This window comes from Ostrea edulis, chromosome 6 (assembly GCF_947568905.1).
Source record: "Ostrea edulis chromosome 6, xbOstEdul1.1, whole genome shotgun sequence".
Classification (NCBI taxonomy): Eukaryota; Metazoa; Mollusca; class Bivalvia; order Ostreida; family Ostreidae; genus Ostrea; species Ostrea edulis.
The window spans coordinates 70,571,442-70,589,334 of record NC_079169.1 but is presented as its reverse complement, the minus strand read 5'-3'; the positions used below and the strand labels follow the sequence as shown (position 1 = coordinate 70,589,334).

At 34.4% G+C, this 17,893-nt stretch overlaps 1 protein-coding gene across 3 annotated transcripts in view; it reads right to left on the bottom strand.

Annotated features, from left to right (window-relative positions):
* LOC125648047 (serine/arginine repetitive matrix protein 2-like) overlaps positions 1-17,893 on the bottom strand; it is a 66,585-nt gene that overhangs the window by 23,312 nt on the left and 25,380 nt on the right. Inside the window, exon 1 of one of the 3 annotated variants that reach the window (XM_048874946.2) lies at positions 1,412-1,505. The exons of the other annotated variants lie outside the window; for them this stretch is intronic. The gene's annotated coding sequence lies outside the window, so the exon portion shown is untranslated. Of the gene's footprint in view, positions 1-1,411; positions 1,506-17,893 lie in introns of those variants that run through there. 3 annotated transcript variants of the gene reach the window in all.

Sequence of the window (17,893 nt, the reverse complement as noted above, 5' to 3'; positions counted from 1 at the left end):
TATAAAGACACTTATGCTCAAGTTACAGTTTTTAAATCTCGAATTGAATTGATGACTGATCAGAGTTTGACTGTAGTTTGTAAAAATGTTACATTTTGTATTTTCGAGTGTCAATGTAGCGTTACGGTAGCACGTGTGTGAATAATTCATGAAATCATACCCTTTCATATGACACACATTTTCAAAATTGGTGAAAGTGCATTAGACATATAGGCAAATGAAATGGTTGCTAGCACGTTTTCTGAAACACCTTGTATGCACTTCGTGCATTCGATAATTGTATTGTTTTTTTTAGAGGTATAGTGTACCTCAGAGAGATATATGTCGACCAATCAATTAAAGGCGTCATTTCATTTTGATCTACATTTGTTTAATATAAAGACATTTTTTTTCTGTTAGAATTTGTTTGAAATGTTTTTCATGATATTCAAGGGACATTCGTGGAAATATTTTCTCACAATTTTCACACCACATAAGCGATCCCAGACGCTTTGTGTCACAAGACAAAAATACAACATGGACAATTTGCACTTTTCGTACACATTTCCTGGAAATTCATTAATCGTATTTTACATATGTTCTGACAATTATTCTGCACTAAAAGAGTCGCAAAAAAATTCAATTAATCGATCAATCGGCTATAAATCGGAATTGGAAGTGACATCATAGAAATATGTCGTCATTAAAAACTTAAAAATAACACATAAAAAAAAAAAAATGAATCGTTTACGGAAAATAACGCATCTTTCAATGTATGTGTATAGAATTGAACAGAATATCCAGTATCGGGTTGATTTAACAGTCATAAGAATTAACCATATCTTCTCAAATATTCATAGTTTTCACCATAAATGGTCTTCCATACACTTAACCGGAAAGGAATTAAGAAGAAATTCGTCTATAGAACATATTTTCCGGAAAGGGGGGGGGGGTGTAATTAGATAGAACAGAATATTTCACTATACATAGCTATCTTTCTGTGGCGGCCATTCTCCTACAGTACATGTACATATATGTATATAGCTAGGTTTCCTGGAGAGAAACTGCTACATAGCCAGTTTTCCAGGGGAAGGTGCTAGAGGGAAAGTTTATTACACAACACTGATCGCCTAGTGGTTGGTAAAACATATCTATTATGTATAATATCATTATGGAAAACAATCGGCAATATCATTTAAAGAGAGTCAAATGTTGAATACAATATTTTCCATCAAAACTAAACATCTTGATAAAAGATTAAAAAAGCTCTTATTAAAAATAATTATACTAATTATAACATATTGATATATAGATGTACAGTTTAACGTCTGTATGGAAACCGGACAAAACTATATACATGGCGTAGGATAGCATTCAATTATTTAGATATAACATAAACCAGGCATAGCAATCAAACTTATTTTAAAGTTACCTTAGGTAAATCCACTATTATCACCGTGCTAATATAAAACAAATTCCATTTTAGACAGTATTTCAAACTATACTGATTGATCGAGGCATCCTATGTCAAACTCTGGTGGTTTTTGGATATTGGAATGAATCACATGATTCTTTCTGTCTGTTATGACAATTATTTAAGTTCTGTTTAGTCTTCGATCTATCGGTCGATGTTGCTGGAAGTGAACCCCAAAATCATTCTTTGTAAAGTCACGTGTCATTTAACGAAGGCAAAAAAGTCAAGTAAAGCGTGGAATACAGTGTTGAATAATTCATGGATAGTTTCAAAGTGAAAATAGAATACCGCTTCTAAATGCATCATGGTTTATGATTGGAATGCATGTACCACGTAGACAATTTGTTTGATGTTTTAATAGAAAAATTAGCACTCAATGATCACCAGTCGTAACACCCTTTGATATCTGTGCAAATATTAACAAGGAAAAAAACCTAAACTTTCGACATTTTCACTTGAATTTGATCCCCCCGAAAATTAACAAACTTGAATTATTTGATTACGACAGTGAACACTGTACATAATATCCTTTAACAAATGTGCTATTTCAGAAATATATCTCTTACCTTGAACGTCAAAGACTACATCCTTTGCAAACACCGAACTAGCAAAAATAAGCAGCTTATTTTGTTTGTAAGGTGGTTCATCGATCAAACGGTGCTTATAGCTTCATAATCGTTTTCTGTCATGTGGGAATGCATAAACGGTTCTTGATTCTGTCGCAGGAAAGTCAATCACATGTGTTTGCATACCACCGTAGGAGACTTATTTAAATTACCTTGCTCAATTACTTTACTTGTTTTGTAAAAATTTGATTCATCAAAATGAGAGTCGGTTTCATTAAAATTCAATAGCGTAGCCTTCTGTTACTAGTAATGAAAATCCATACTTTCTGGTAAAAGTTTCAAGTTTCTTTATTTACTCAAACCAACAATACGTGGTACATGAGGTCAAGTACATGTGGTACATTCCAATGGGAAAAGAGGATGTACGAAATGGTCATTGTAAAGTTATGTCAGTTCTGCTAAACAATTCATAATCTACACGCCGTAACATGCATATGGGATACCTTACTTAACTGATGCTTAAATTTTACACGCCAAATGATTCATGATCTGTTCAAAAACATTTTCTAATGGTTACTTAAATTTTTTTATGCAACTTCCGCAAAATGCATGAATTGTATGCTGGTATTGATTTGCATGAAACAGTACAATCAAGGATAAGAAGAAATAAACTATTGACGTCTCTCTATGAGTGAAAAATTCTGGAATTGGACTGAAAAAACAAATATATATATATATATATATATATATATATATATATATATATATATATATCATCTATCGACATTTTTCGTTGCGGAGTTCGTTCTGAATTCAGTTTAGCTTCATGTTTTCATGACATTGAAATACAGCGGTTCAGCCATCAGCGCCAATGTTCTCAATGTAGAATCAGTACCGCCTGTCAAAAACCTTTTTGATGAGAAAACAAACTTTCCTTTGGTGAACCATATTGAGATACCCTTTTAGAATAATATCTATCAATTTTCTACGACAATTTTAATGCTTTACAAAGACCGAAAAGATTTTATCTCGCGTGGAATGAATAATCAATCCGTTGTTTCATTGATCACCATAGGATGGGGATCAGACAGAAAAGAAATCATTTACGGCACCAAGAACAACACTTTTCAGTTTTTTCATATTGAATATATATTGATTGGTTTGGAAATTTCCCCATAATCTGTTCCGATATCATAGCCATGTCATGTAATAGGTATAAAAACAGGAAGAACGTGTATCACCTACAAGGCTTGTTACATTAATGTAGATAATGTTATGAATTCTTTCAGGCAATGATTTCACAAACATATAATCAGGGCAACTGGTGTAACAGTGTTCCGAGATTGACGATAGGCAGTGCACAGTTCTAGGGGCAACGATTCAAACTGTACCGCCGCCATTATTTCTTATGTCGACCATTGCAGTTAGCCCACAGTCGATAGAAGTTCAGGTTCTTTATTTTTAAAAAGGCTTACCAATGCGCATAATCAGAAATTTTTATAATTTTTTACTCATATGGAAAATTACTGTCATTTCTTTATAAGCCATAGGCATGATGATATATTGATGTTTTTCTTTCCTGTTCATTGTTGCATGTAGACCATTATTCGGGTTGTAGTTAAGACATCCTTGATACATCTTGTTTTGTTACTTTAAATCCAGTTTAACCAAGCATGAGATAGTGAAATGTGAAACAAGCATGAGATAGTGAAATGTGAAACAAGCATGAGATAGTGAAATGTGAAACCTATAAAAAGGAACAAGTTTGAAAAGCTATCAAATAACCAGAGCTGGAAATGCAAAACTTTTCATTAAGACAAAGAAAGGCACCTGATCCCACGTCTGGTGTGTTCAGGGGTCTGTGTTAGTCTGATCCCACCTCTGGTGTGTCCAGGGGTCCGTGTTTGTCCAACTCTCTATTTTGTATTGCTTTTAGGAGTTATGAGATTGATCACTGTTCGTTATCTTCACCTTTCATGATATACATGTATATGTATGAAGAGCAAATAAAAGGTGAAGATAATGAACAGTGATCAACCTCATAAGTCCTATAAGGAATACAAAATAGAGTTGGTCAAACACGGACCCCTGGACACACCAGAGTTGGGATCGGTGCTTAGGAAGAGTAAACTTTCCCTGTCGACCGGTCAAACCTGCCGTGAGCCATATATCTTGATGAAGTGCACGGAGTAATCCGTAGTCAAAATCAAATATTTGTAAATCATGTTCCGATAATGAAATCGGTGATAAGTACAATTATTTGTATAAAATCAATCTAAATGCTCATATAGAAAAATTTCAAAGCGTTAAAGAGAAACCCAATATTCTATTATTTCATAAAAGAAATCATGTCCAATGCAGTTTCACATAATTTGTGCCTGATATTTGCCGAATTTGCAGTTAACAGCATCAAAAGAATAGCATTTTCTCAATTTCACTCAAATCCAGTTTAAATTGTTTTTTTATGCGAACGGTTTTCTTTCAGGGAAATTTCAGCGCAGCGTTGGACAAACAACATTTTACTATCACATAGGTGTATTGAAAAGATAAACATATGCTTTAAATATGAAGTTTGTTTAAGCATGTTTTTCAGAGGAAAAATTGAGTGAAAAATAGCAGCTTGATGCCAAAATACTAACAAATGTTGGGGGAAATATCGATGGTTTTCATATCATAATTTTGATTTTACGTCATTTTGATCAAATGATAACCAAGTTGCAAAATACACCTACTTTTGAAACAAACTCACGAATGTTGATTTTGGTGGGCAATATAGAGTCCATATCATATATAGCCCTTTAAAGTAAACGGGAAACAATTGACCAAACTTTAGCAATATTCATGAACAAACGAGTTCATGGTTAAAATCACTTTTGTCATGCAATATATTTTATTTATTTGAACAAATTCGTCTATTTAAAATGTTTCTGTGTGTGCAATTCTTAAGAGAATAAATGTTTGTCATTGTCATTCTTACTAGTTATCCAGCGTCGGCGATCATGGATTTCCTCATTAAATATGTGTTTGTTTTACGTCCCGTCCAGAATTTCTCACTTATACTGAGAGAGGCGGAGCGGATCGTAAACCCTTGGCTAGCGAAGATGATCATTATAGCGACCACATAATTTGCGAAATGCTGACTTTGAATTAACGAGACTGTTGAAACCATTGTAACATTAAATTATGTCAGTAGCCTGCCTCAATTTAAGAATTGATCATAAGCAGAACATGCTTTCGCGTATTGAATTAGTTGATATTATATAGTTTATAGAATGGGTATGAAGGTTATAGCATATCGATGGTCCCCGATGTACCAAGATAAACTGTTACAAGTTGCTTTGGTTGCTATAACAATATATCTCAATAATTCGTCTCTCGCATAATTAGACCCTAGGAAAGTGATGAAGAATTGATATAGATGAATTTGATTATTGAAATAAAGAATACTGATTCCTAGAATGTATTAGACAATAGAACAATGTTATATTACTAAAGAATTCTGTATTTGGTCATTGTCTAACATCAAAATCGGATTGGGCACTTCATTTATTTCATCTATAACATGAAAAGCAGCATATCATATGACCAGGAAGCAGGGTAGTTTCAATAAGACACAAAAAGAAATGAAAACCTCTTTTTTGGAAAAATGAAGCCAATAAAACACATTCAAGGAACTATATTTCATATGCAGGAAATATCGAGATCGACATCGTTACTAGACCGTGTTCCATATAATCCATGTTAGGAAGGCGGTTTTTTAAAAGATATCATAACTATGTATAGTATTGTTTATTAATGCTGATAAGTTAATTGTAAGCAACGAAAATGTATTATGTAATAACTCATAATCATAATTCAACCTAACTAAAACCTAATTACCAAGGTATAGTTAGGAATCATGCGAGGTGTCCTTTTCAAGGCCGATTTTTTAATCTAAAAAATAGACGTGGTTTATTCCGCGTAGGTGGTATTCTACCAGGACTGTTCGGGGTCTGGAGGACGCTAATAGTTGTAGTTAATATTAAATGCAGCTCTACTTTTGAAAGTTTGATTGTTAAGCGATTGAACATTGATCTGGACACTTGTAAATTTTAGGGGTGGTGATTGAAAATTGGGACTTTAGAAAGTTGCCTCTTGAAAACAGCTTGTTTTTTGCTTGGGGGAGAAAAAAGTTCCTGCATGTAAACAATTGTAATAACGCAATTTACTCACCCCGTGTCGTCGCTGCTTGATAAATAATGATCATTAGAAGATCAAACTCTATTTGTGATACGACACCTATACATTTAGAATTCAATTTCATATTCTGAGGAGAGAGGCCACTCAAATTCTACAATATCAACATTACAGAACCACCACCCTTCCCTCGCTCTGTTATGGATACGAAAGGTGAAGATAACAAACCGTGATCAATCTTATAACTCCTATAAGCAATACAAAATAGATAGTTGAGCAAACACGGACCCCTGAATATACCAGAGGTGGGATAAGGTGTCTAGGAGGAGTAAGCATCCCCTGTCGACCGGTCACACCCGCCGTGAGCCCTATTACGAGTAACAGACAAATCGGCAAACTATGAAGAGATCAAAGACTGATTAGTTTACAGTCTTTAAAGATTAAAGAACATGTAAGTGGATGCAATTTTAATTAGTAAATTAAAGTTGAGATTGAAGGACAACGTTAGCTAAATGTTATGGACGTTAGAAATTGCTGTCGTTCTTTAAATTAGCGGTTTTTTTTTTGTTTTCTATAGGATTGTGATGATTAATAGTTATAGTGTATTAGGTCCATGTCTTCCAAACGCAGGATTGATTTATAATTTAGAATAGTCCAAGGACCTGATTGCCCCTTTTAGATAGACAATCACATGGTCCAGTAGTATATAAGAGCCTGCAGTCGAGTAATCAGTCAGTATGATGTGAACAGCTCAAGAAGCGGGAAGAAGCAATAGGTAGGCGAAAAATAGAAATAGGCTTGGGAGAAAAAGAATAAGCATTAGTGAAAAGAGCTTAAGGAATTGCAGTGGGTACTGGGTGCAATTATCCTGAATGAGGGTGAGGCACCCTGTACTTTCACTAAACAATAGGAACTTGGCGCAGGAACACGGTGCAAGTAGCCCAGCTAGCGAACTACCCTCTGTGTAAGATTAGAAACCCGAGATAAGTAGCTCGGTACCAATCAACGCTCAGACAGAGAAATAGAAAAAGATATGTTAATGATAAATCAATAGCTCAAGTAAAGTAAGAGGAAAATTATAAATATATGACCCCATCTCTTGTAAAGAACCCAGTAACACGTTGCAGGTTTTATCAGATTACCGTCCGTAAATAATTCAAACAAGTGAAACTGGTTGTCTTCTTGATTGGAAGTACATCTAGTTAATCTAGGATGAGTTTGAAGGATGAAAAGAAAATCATTTGGCAAAACTCATTTTTAGTAAGTTAAGGGCGTCAGGGATTTCTATCGCTCTTCAAAATGACGTGTTTGGTTTTCTATGGGACGTATTAGTTTACTGTGTGTAGACAACTTAAACAAGTGAAACTGACATCTAACATTCAATATATATATACGTGTAATAGGTTGATGTACAATACTAGATTAATGATAAGATTATTTTTCCCTTATTTATTTTGCTGAAAATTTTCTTCAAAGCTTGGGGATTATGTTGGTTATATCGATAGGTGTTATTTAGTTCATAATTTGATAGTTGAAAAATACCGTCAGTTACAGAGCTCTTGTATTGCGTTAACTTACAATGTACGTCCCGTAGAAATGTTAATTAGCCTAAATTCGCAATCTTGACTAAACTGACAAAGGAATTTTATGGCAAAAAATGGTAGTTGAACATAGAAAATATACTTACTTTATAAATTCCCCCAAGACAGGCTACATATCGTATGAATCTTCAAAATTACAGGAGTACAAATCGCTTTTTATGTTTATCAAGTTATCTCCCTTTGTGAAACATGGAAAATAAACAAGGGGAGACAACAAGATGATAGATTCATTCCAGAACAAATGCATAAGAAGGATAATGAAGATGAAATGGGAAGATCGGGTGAGAAATGAGGACCTACTACAGAGAACAAAAACTGAGACCAATTAGTGAGGAAGTAGCAAGGGGAAGATGGAAATTTCTTGGACACACACTGAGACAACATCCTACCAGTGTCTGTAACATCACACTAATTTGGGCGCCAGAAGGGAAAAGAAAGCGTGGACGACCAAAAACAACATGGTACCACACGGTAGAAAAAGAATGGACAGATGCCGGATGGCAGTCTTAGAATGAAGCAGGAGTAGCAGCAGCCAACAGAAAGAAATGGATATGCTCTGTGGAGGCCCTATGTGCCGGTAACAGTTATCGAGTTATCTCCCTTTGATTGCAATGCGAGTCCATGGGTAACGGAATTTGTGCGAGTTAAACATCAACTGATTAATAAAATTTTAAATAAGTACAAGGTAATTGGTATCAAGTACTTATTTTACATTTTCAGCATTTCAGATATTAACATTGATTTTTCAACGATGATAATCTCGAATTTATATTACATTTCTCGATCAAAAATGTACAAAAAACTTTTTAAAATAATTGAGATATACTATATTCCTTTATATTAATCTACCATTATCAAATGTTTTAAAAGGACACGTCCATTTTGAAATGAAAAACTATCATTATTTGATGCATAATATGTTTGTCCAAGACCTAAAGCAAGAAATTTCCCTATGACCACATTTAACGGACAAAGTAAATCCACATTTATTTGTGCATTTTTCATTTCTTTACCCATGTCAAAATTTTAAGTTCAATTGATGTGGCCAAACTGAATTTTTGAATCTAAGTTCCAATTTGTCATTTGTAAAGAAAAAAGTGCAAACGCCACGGGTTCTGTACTACACAGCTATGACGTCACAGAATTAACATTGTGATATGAATATATTTACTACGATGTATATTGACAATATTTAGTGCAGTAATTGTTTGTTAAGTTTCAGTTAATTTTTCATGAAAAATACAGGCCGGTTTTGACCTTTCGTGGCTCTAGCTCTCTAATCTAATAACTTATGTTTTGGTACTAGGATATTCGCTTGCAACATTCTGATAAATAATCTTCAAATCATGCAGACCTTTTGCATCAGAAATGAATCATCTTTAGCCATCACTAATTTGTATGCAAGAGTTGCCCAAGTGAAGCATAGTTTTCGTAACTTCTTTTTCTGAAGAGTTCCAAAGAGTTCTTACTGCGATTTCATTTTGGATATAGATTATTTATAATCTAGATCTATAGAAGAAAATTCATTGCGATATTCTACTTTGAAGTTGTGACAACTGTGAAAGATTGAAATAAAAACATGTCAAGTGTGATGTCTGGAAAATTAAGGAGAGCGGAGCGGGCCATTCTCATCTCTGAATATTTATTCAATTGATTGTGTTTGAATATTATTTTACGTCCCATTCGAGAAATTACTAGTACAGTGAGGCCAGCAGCCTTAGGTGAAGTGCATCAAACTTTGAACTACGCTTGACGCTTAAGTCTCAGCCGGTATCAAGAATCGAATCCGGGACCTCTCGGTTGCGAAGCGAGTGCTCTAACCACTCGGGTACTGCAGCCGGTCCTGAATCATGGAGGGTCGAAACAAAAAAATATTTTGATAACCTTGTTTTGAAATCAATTATCAGATATAAAATTGACTTGAGCACTAGTACATAATTGGGCACTTCTGCCAAAAATGAGTAATTTGAAATTGCAATACTGTAAATTCCTAAATATACGCGAAGAATATATTATCGCGTAATATCGCGAAAAAGTACGATATGCGAAATAAAATTACTCGCTTTTATTTTTATTTCGCTAAAATACATGTTAAAGGTCTTGATCAATAGACCACTCGCGAATTCATGATTACGCGATTTGACATGCACGAGGCATTTATGCGATATTAAGTACTCGCGTAAAATAAGGATGGTAAGTTTTACACTTATCTTCTTAAAAGTGGATATATTCTGAAACCTATTAATGATTCATTTTGTTCCTATGAGACAAAACTTATTTCATTTAAAATATAACTGAAGTACCATTAAGTTTCCTTGTGAAATCATTAAAAAAAATCTGTGAAATTATAAAAACATAAAAATCATTATATGTTGTGTTGTATAGTCTGAATTTCATATCTTCTAAAAAAAATTGGGACAAGAATAAAGTTTCTGAATATTGTAATTCCTTAATTTAATTGTATAGGGCTACAGACTCTAATCTGTACACAATATTGTAATTCATTTAATTGTATAGGGCTACAGACACTACTCTGTACACAATATTGTAATTCATCTAATTGTATAGGGCTACAGACACTACTCTGTACACAATATTGTAATTCATTCATCTAATTGTATAGGGCTACAGACACTACTCTGTACACAATATTGTAATTCATTTAATTGTATAGGGCTACAAACACTACTCTGTACACAATATTGTAATTCATCTAATTGTATAGGGCTACAGACACTACCTCTGTACACAATATTGTAATTCATTCATCTAATTGTATAGGGCTACAGACACTACTCTGTACACAATATTGTAATTCATTTAATTGTATAGGGCTACAGACGCTACTCTGTACACAATATTGTAATTCATTCATCTAATTGTATAGGGCTACAGACACTACTCTGTACACAATATTGTAATTCATTTAATTGTATAGGGCTACAGACGCTACTCTGTACACAATATTGTAATTCATTCATCTAATTGTATAGGGCTACAGACACTACTCTGTACACAATATTGTAATTCATCTAATTGTATAGGGCTACAGACACTACTCTGTACACAATATTGTAATTCATTTAATTGTATAGGGCTACAGACACTACTCTGTACACAATATTGTAATTCATTTAATTGTATAGGGCTACAGACACTACTCTGTACACAATATTGTAATTCATTCATCTAATTGTATAGGGCTACAGACACTACTCTGTACACAATATTGTAATTCATCTAATTGTATAGGGCTACAGACACTACTCTGTACACAATATTGTAATTCATTTAATTGTATAGGGCTACAGACGCTACTCTGTACACAATATTGTAATTCATCTAATTGTATAGGGCTACAGACACTACCCTGTACACAATATTGTAATTCATTCATCTAATTGTATAGGGCTACAGACACTACTCTGTACACAATATTGTAATCCGTTCATCTATATTGCAATTCATCTAATTGTATAGGGCTACAGACACTACTCTGTACACAATATTGTAATTCATTCATTTAATTGTATAGGGCTACAGACACTACTCTGTACACAATATTGTTATTATGTTCCTGATATTTTTATGTTTTCTACAAAACTCTTTGTAATATTATTTTTCCAAGTCATGAAGAATAAAAAAGAAAATATATTCTATTTCATCAATTAAAGTTCCAATTATCTGATACAAAGGAGTGAATCCTCATTAACTTGTTAATAGATGCCACATCTGAAATATATCTGTAAATTGGTTGCCATATATACATCCATATACAATATTTTAAGCATAGTATACCTATAACCCTGAAAAGTTGAAAATAGCACACTTAGGTGCTGATACTATTTCTTCTGTTATTTTCTTATTCTTCAACCAAATCTGAAACTGCAAATTTTGAAAGAAAATGTATATACTAAGATAAATATTTAAATACCTTTACTTGGATTTGACCATGCAAATAATCTGTACAATTACATGTAATTAAATTTGACACAGATCACACCCTCAAAATTATGTATAATTTTCAATATAACCAAGTTTTTTGGTTACAAAATGATGCAAAGTGATTAATTCTGGAAAGCTGAATGTGTCTACGTTGCAGTGGTGTTATTATTGTAGCCAAGTGACAAGACTTTTGTCCGTTTCTTTAATTTATTGTGCCAAAAGGCAGCAGTGATCTGTATAACAGCAAAGGTTCTTAATAGTATAACATGGTATAAAGAAAAAGGCAGAGTAGCGGTGTGGTCTATGCTGCAGCGTAAAGTAAGAATGACGTCAGCCCTCGTCTGCACTATAACTACATCCGAAAAATACCAAAACAATCACGTTCTGACAAAATTGGAAATTAATATAAAAATAATCAATTTGCACTTGTCTACATTATTTAAAACTGCAAAGATGTCTGCTTCCATATTAGGTTAGTAGTAATTTCCACTCTGATTATGTTTTAGGCGAAAATGTTTTCTATCGGAATTTGTTTTGCCTCGGACTAGAATGACGCTCCGTCATGAGATGAATTTAAAATACGTTATGCGATTGCCGTCTAAATACGGCGCGTAGCAAAAGTGAGACAGTAACATGGCGTCTGGAACGTTTCTTTCTTATGCAGTACATATTTACATATTAAACATATTAAACTCGACAAAACAAACACTGATTAGGTTTGTTACTGATTGTCCACAAAACTGCGTCTGGTTGTTAAGGTCTCTAAAAGACGAGTTGAAGCCGAGCCTTCGATGGATTTTAACAACCCGGCACAATGCAGGCCTGACAGGTAATACTAAATGACTTGGTTTTCTAAAATATTTGTATTTCATAAATAATCTGAACGTCCAAAGAAAAAGATAAATTTCAGATGCCATACCTTAAAACATCCTCATGTCAGCGGTCCCACACTATATTTCATAATTAGTTACTAAGTAAACATTTATGTTAGCAATCGATGTATATTGAAACCGATTATTGATGTGCACTCTACGAGTTTGAGAAATTGTAAAATTCAATAATTTTGTGTTTACTTCCATTAAGGGTATTAAGCTTACGATTCATGCAATTATGTTGTAGATTTACTATGCAAGATTGACGAACGTAAATACATGCACTCATTGATAATAAATTAATAATTCAATTTTTTTTAAATCTCTCTGTTTGAAAAAATAATGGCAGCTGCCTTCCACACACCAATTTAAGAGATGGATCGGGAGAAATAGAACCAAAAGTGTAAAAATTTAAACCGATATATGCTTATAAATATATAAATAGAAGAAAAAACAAAGGAAATGCTTCGTGGTAATTTATCGTTGAATCAATTCAATAGATTGTTAATACATTTTTAGGATCTGGAATGAATCGCCAAATTACTCATCGTTACATCTAACACTTTAGTTAGATATCCTATAGAATTTAAGGACAATAAAATTTGTTTTTATAAAATCTTAAAGAATAGATAGAGAATTTACTATTTTCTGATTGCAATCAAGTGCTAGTTAAAGAGACACTACAGCTCATTTTCCACATTTTAATAAAGTGTTTTTTAAAACACGTATTGATAAAATGATAAATGACACATCGATACTGACAATTTTGAACAATTGCATCAATTTACTCTCAAATGCGCTTTGAAGATCGTCCGGAATTCAAAGGTTTCTTCATGCTGACTCGGACTATTGAATGCTTATTTACATCACGTGGTTTTGAATGACAGCAAAGGTGTTGTGTAGGAAATTATTTAAATTCCCCTTCAAGGGGGTCCACACTCACCTTTCAAGTATAAGATTATTCCCTGCTCCTTATAATAAGTAATTATATAAATCATTGTTTCAACAGAAGCCCTTCCATGTTCCAATTGACCGATGTTTTTACAACTAACACGTGTGTGTTCAGATAAAAATAGCACAAGTTTACTTTTAAAAAGCAGTGTCTTCGCGGCTAGTCCCAATGGCAGATTTAGGGAGGGGGGGGGGGGGCAGGATCCCCCTCCCTCTCGCCACAAATTGTGAGTGAAAATCCAAATTTTGCACCCAGAAAGCCGATTACTTTGGCTAATATTTGACTTTCTCATTCCCCTTCGAAAATCCTAGCTAGATCCGCCACTGAGTTATAATCATTTCTCCTAGCCTTTTGTTTTCCAACAGTCATACTGATCGCAAGGTCAATTTTATTTCACATATTAGTTTTATCTCATTTTATTTTTACCTCTTTTCTTACAGAATCTGTCAAAATTCTGGATCTATCTATCCACTACACTTCCTCTCACTGGACGACATGCTGCACTGTTTACTGTCTGTGCGCATGCGTCTGAAGACCGAAAGGAGGAGACTCGATATTTTTTGTATAGGCCATCAAAAAGTATTAAATTTTACGTTAAAACGAGAATTTTTGACTTTAGATAAGTGTTATTTTCGCAAAGTTCATACATTCAACAATGCAACAAAAATTGAAAAAGCGCTGGGAAAATTGTCATTTAATGATTTTTGCGCAAAATGAGCTGTAGTGTCTCTTTAAAACCGGTTTCTGTAACGCTCAATTGTTGTATGTTCCTCATGCATGTGATTCAGGAACCAGTAGTCTATCGAATGCATGGGTTCTCGATAGCTGATTGCGATTCTTTGAATGTAACATGTTTTATGGATAACTGGTAGGGTGGTGCTCTGTTTGACACAATTAAACACATAACACAGTTTGAGGAATTAGAATGGTCATTTATTAACTAATAAATGACAAAGTATTACACCAAAAAATCATATAAAACAGTTAAAAAATAACAAACTAAGAACACAATACTGCAATTCATGCTAAGGAATTGTGACTAATAAAACATTACAAAAATGCCACAATCCTAAAAACTACAATATAAAAAATCATAAATTAATATTATGACTAGGAAAAACCTCAAGTTATAAGAGCAGATACTTTGGCAAATTGTATATACAAAAAGTGTCAAAGATTGGGCATCTTCCGCGAGCACCACCCTACCAGTTATCCATAAATACATATTTATGAACATAAAACATTTATGGATACTGTATTCATAATTACCGCCACTGTCTATAAATACCACCTATTATTTTTGGTACTTGCGCATGTGCAACTTGGTAGCGTCACTCGCCATTTTTTATTCGATGTTTACAATTGTGTTTGGAAGATTTTACCACCACCCACCCCACCTCCTAGCGGAAGATACCCCATCTTTGACACTTTTTGTATATACAATTTGCCAAAGTATCTGCTCTTATAACTTGAGGTTTTTCCTAGTCATAATATTGTAACATGTTTTTGAGAACCGCCGCGTCTGAAATGATGCTCAACGCAACAACGCAAATGGATTGTGTCACAATTTGCACATGATCGCTTCATCCGATTATGTCATCTTCGTCAACGACTCATAACAACGTCATCTACAGCATCTGCCATTCCTTGGATTCGCAGAATATCAAATCAGACTGTTCGCGATCGACGATTAGAGCGCGCAGACCTGTTCGTGGTATTATTCTGACTCCGTAATATCGCTAGAACCCCCGTCGTAAAATGGCTGAAATATTGCAAAACGGCGTAAAACCGTAATCAATCAATCAATCGCCGGAACCGACTTCATTGGTCTCAGACCCAATGATAGGTTGTATCACATGTGGTTCCAATAATGCAGCATCCCGGAGCAGTATTCCAACACGACATCAGACCACATGCTGTTTGTCTAACACGTGACGTTTTGCAAAGACACAATATCCAGGTTCTTCCTTGGCCATCCAAATCACCAGATTTGAACCCTATCGAACATGCATTGGATGAAATGGACAGGCGCATCCGCCAAAGAAAACCGTAGCACCAGACTCTGCAACAACTGGCTCAAGCTCTGCAGTTAAAATGGAACAACATCCCTAGACAATGTTTTTATAAAGACTTTAAAATTGCGTCCTTGGAAAGGCGTTGTCAGACTGTCATTGGTGCACGTGGGGGACACTCGATATTGAACTTGGGTGACCTCGAACTGTTAATGACTGTAAGTATCATTTGTGGCAATCTCTACCCAGAGTTGTCGTTCCTTGCTCTCACTTGTAAGTGAGTGTAAGGAACGATAACTCTGGGTAGAGATTGCATTTGTAGTTGTCATACTTTGATTATCAATCTAACGTTTACACCATATTTGTGTTATCAATGAATCAATCAATAACTACATGTATTTAAAATGAATATGAAATTGTACAATGCGGTTTTTTTTTTATCGATCAGTATATCATGATAAAAATGATACTCTACGTAAGGAAAAAAACACCCAGTAGGTTTTACCAAGAGAGATGACTCTTTCGGTTCTCCTGTCTAAGAAAATTGATTTTATTGATTGATTGAATATTGTTTAACGTCCCTCTCGAGAATATTTCACTCATATGGAGACGTCACCAGGGGCGGTTACGGGAGGCGCCACTTTATGAGGCGGGGGGTCTGAGTCGAAGTTCTGGTGGGGGCCCAGGGGGCAAAGTCCCCGTAAGCTCCTGGATTTTACAGATTTTATAGGGCTTGAAATATGTCTACTATTTAAGTCATTTGTACTATTTTCTATTATTTTTATGAGGTGAAATTAGTAAAATGACGCAAATTTTAATGATTTTTGGAAAAAATTTAGTTTTCCCAATAAAGTAATTCAAGGAATCAAAAGATTTTGTCATTTATTTTTCCGGGAGTGGAAGAAATCATTGCTTCTTTTATCGTTTAGTACATTTTTCTAACCAAGATGCCACGAATTACCTTCAATTTGAAAATTTTAGGGGGGGGGGGGCGCCGGCTGCGCTCCCCCCTTAAATCCGCCACTGGTCACCACTGCCGGTGAAGGGCTACAAAATTTAGGCCTATGCTCACCGCTTACGGCCTTTGAGCAGGGAGGGATCTTTATCATGCCACACCTGCTGTGATACGGGACCTCGGTTTTTGCGGTCTCGTCCGAAGGACCGCCCCATTTAGTCGCCTTTTACGACAAGCAAGGGGGTACTGAGGACCTATTCTAACCCGGATCCCCATGGGACAAAAAAATTGATTCAAACAATTTTCCCTTGTTCGTAATATTAAACAGTTGTTCAAATATTTCCACATTTGGATTTATACAGCGAAATAAAAAATGATTCTGGTTTGATATATGAGTGGTTCATTTTCATTGATTTGATACAAATAATATTGCTCATCATATATTTCATAGATGGCCTCCGTGGCGTAGTGGTTAGAGCATTGCGCTCAGAATCACATGGCCTCTGCTCGTCGCGGGTTCGAATCCCGCTCGCGACAGTAAGTGAGAAAGTTTCCCAGTTTACTTGCGGAAGGTTGGTGGTCTCTTTCCAGGTACATTGTATCTGGGTTCTCTCTTCCACCAATTAAAAAAACAACTGGGCGCAACCATATATATGTAACTGAAACATTGTTGAGTGTGGTGGAAAACATCAAGCAATCAATCATTACTGGAGCATGCTTTACTATAGCTTGTCAAACGTTGCAATATCTGATCTCTTTTATTTGTTTTTATGATTTTTCATTCGTGTTGTACATTTTCCATTTGTATTGTATAATGTTTCATTTGAATTTTATATTTTCCATATATATTGTATGATTTTCATTCGAATTGTATATTTTCCATTTGAATCTCTAATTTTTCATTTGTTTTGTAAATTTCGTTTGCATTTAGTGAATTGTATTTGCATTGTGTAATGTTTCATTTCCATTGTATAATTTTTCATTTGTAATTGTATAAATTTTCATTTGCATTGTATAATTTTTCATTTGTGATTGTGTCCGAGGGATTGAAAAAAAAAGTGAAACCTTTACGAACATAAAAAAATCAGAAGATTTTTATCTGCTTATTCAAATTTCAGGTCTATTCGGGGTGTTTGAACTGTAATTTTCATTTAAGAAACTGAATTGATCTATAAAACGTCTATAAAACGTTGATTTCACTTAGAATAGAATAGAATAGAATATGATTTATTTCCAAATTAGGGCCCTCTCGGGCATACAGCATACATGATTGTTAACATTTCAATGTGCAATGACGATAAAAAGAAAAACAAAACAAGAGTAAAATATGCACTATTAGTATAAGCAATGTTCATACGTGA